Genomic DNA, 2500 nt, shown 5'->3' with positions numbered 1-2500 from the left:
CCCCACACTTCCCTTTACCGACCCACACTCCATACCGGCCAAAAATCCTATATCATATGTCTCTTTTAAGAGTTCATACGAAAGTATGAGAGCCATTTCCCTCTCCCTCCTCCCTAACCCAGTCTCCTCGCCCGCCGCGCGTAAAGCCCGGTCCGAGTCATTTGATTCTTTTTTAGATCCGTTCCTGTTACTGGCCTTTGTTATTCACTTCCGTACTGTTAGGATCAAGTGCATTTCCATGGTCGGTGATGAAATCTTTCGATAATTCAATGCTTTTGAGAATGAACGCTTACATTTGCCATTTTTTATCTTGATCTCGTTCTCTTCTTCCCTTTGTTGGTCGGCACTGAATCAAGTTAAAAGTACTCTAGTACATTCACACTCAGTGGCTTGCACTCTACCTTCAGTTCTGTAGAACAGTTATGTAGTCTATAATCAAACACTCACAGTATTTTTGCAAGATTTCGATGCAAAGTTACTCGGTTATTTATTTTATCACATCCCGTACATGAACGTTTAATAATTTGTAAATAGACCAATTGTCTCCTATCTAAAATCAATCGTCCCATTCATTCATTTTCTTTTTACTTTGTCTCTGAACGCTTTGCAACTTTAATCTTTTATCTTTATTTTTTCTGTATTTCTTATTATCTCTCATCGATCCCCGCGTCCCACAATAGCCCAGATTTAATAGAAAGAAGAATCTTGATATTCTAATTGTCGAAATTAGATTTTTTCCTTTCTCTTTATCGTTTTGTTATATACCTTTGCCAGCATTCACCTCGTTTTCTTTCTTTAAGTTGTCATTTCCTCTCCGGTTCCCCGATATAAAAGTAGGAAAGGTTATCTTTGTTCGACGCCAGTCAAATCCTCCTTGTCCCCGGCCCTCACTCCTTCGCGAGGCCGCCTCCTCCCAAAGGTCCTCCTCCACCTCCTACATAGAGGCCTTCTTCACCCTCAACCCCACGCCGCCTCACCCCCTTTCCCTCCCCATGAGAGCACTCACAAAGGGGCCGCGTGGCTGTATCTGCTGGGTATACACTTGACCATGAGTACTTGATGATGAATAAAACAAGCATGAGTAACGTGACGAGCAATGAAGTGCGCCCAGCCCACAGTCGCGAAGAAGACGAGGAAGAGAGCCAGGGGAAGTATCCAACCGCAAGTTAACGAAGATAACTAACATCGTCTCATAGAAAATAAAGAAACATATCCTACTCAAGTCCCATATATCTTCTCACTATGTGGTTTAAGTGCGAATTCCGAAACTCATGTTTCGCTGTCTTGTACATGCAAAGGCTTTTAGTGTATCTCACACCATGATTAAGTCTTGCATATTATAACAAAATTAGGAACCCTTTCAAATAACTCCTGAATTCAAAGATTATACGTGAATCTTATAAATGTCAGTTATAATATGTGAACTAATTCCCACGAGTGAATAGCTGGGAACTCTTAAAAAGGGAGTTCGGAATTCAAGCAAGTTACTGCGACCACAAAAGATGATGCCAGTAAGATAAACAAATGAAGCTTACTGACAGACAATCACTGCGCTAAGCTGAACTCTTGTCAGGTTTGCACGACCGAATAAGTCCCCACATTACACTTTATTCTTCTCGCCCTCTCACCAATATTTGTTAGACCTATCCCCAGATATATTTTTAGAATCGTAGTTGTGTTTGATAATTAAAGTTAAATAGAAATAATGAGACTGTATCAGGTTTTCCTAAAAAAATGTATAAAAAATCAAACAAAATCCAGCCTCCCAATGTTGATCAACAAGAGAACCACCGATAATCTCTTGGCTACTCTGCGCACACTACAGATCTTTGAATAGAAATAGCATCGCGGCAATTTGTACTGAACTATTTTTCCAAAGTAATGTATTCTATATGGCATATGATATTTTTGATAGATTCTTCGGTGAAGGAGCTATTATCATCACTGTCTTCCTTTTTTCCTCTCTCTTTCCAGGTGATTCCTTCGAACACTTCTTCCATATCGTCACTTTTATCCTTCTTCTCATTACCATCTCTCGACAGCATCTCCCGACCCTTATGATCTCCACAAATGTGCGCGCGCATGTGTGTGTGTTTGTGTGTGTGTGTGTGTGTGCATGTGTGTGTGTGTGTGTGTGTGTGTGTGTGTGTGTGTGTGGGTGGGTGTGTGTGGGTGTGTATCTGTGTGTGTTTGTTCGTGCGCATGTGCGTGTTATGTATACGAACGTGCGCGCGCGCGGTATGTGAGTTATTGAGTTAACGTTTGATTTCTCAACCAAATTAACAGTAAGATTTGACTCCTATGTACATAAAGAAGAACTTGATCAGTTATGCATCGATACTACGCCTCTCCACGTCATGTTCCTTCCTTCCTTCCTTCCTTCCTCGTCTGTGTGATGCCTTCCTTCCTTCCTTCCTTCCTTCCTTCCTTTCCATCAGCCTAAAAGTCTCAACATTGATTTGACTCTCTTCCAACTCTTAGTTCCTCACTCCATAGTTCA

General features: G+C 41.3%; 1 protein-coding gene across 1 annotated transcript in view; it reads left to right on the top strand.

Moving 5' to 3' along the window:
- LOC122242156 (uncharacterized) overlaps positions 1 to 2500 on the top strand; it is a 101626-nt gene that overhangs the window by 97830 nt on the left and 1296 nt on the right. The window contains exon 3 of the mRNA XM_086538555.1: positions 1 to 2500. This exon is cut by the window's left edge and continues 525 nt beyond it; it is cut by the window's right edge and continues 1296 nt beyond it. The gene's annotated coding sequence lies outside the window, so the exon portion shown is untranslated.

The sequence above is a fragment of the Penaeus japonicus genome, unplaced genomic scaffold (genome assembly GCF_977035675.1).
Source record: "Penaeus japonicus unplaced genomic scaffold, GWHDUDI00000001_assembly GWHDUDI00000007, whole genome shotgun sequence".
Classification (NCBI taxonomy): domain Eukaryota; kingdom Metazoa; phylum Arthropoda; class Malacostraca; order Decapoda; family Penaeidae; genus Penaeus; species Penaeus japonicus.
Note: the sequence above shows the minus strand (reverse complement) of the source record. Positions and strands in the feature narration are given on the sequence as shown.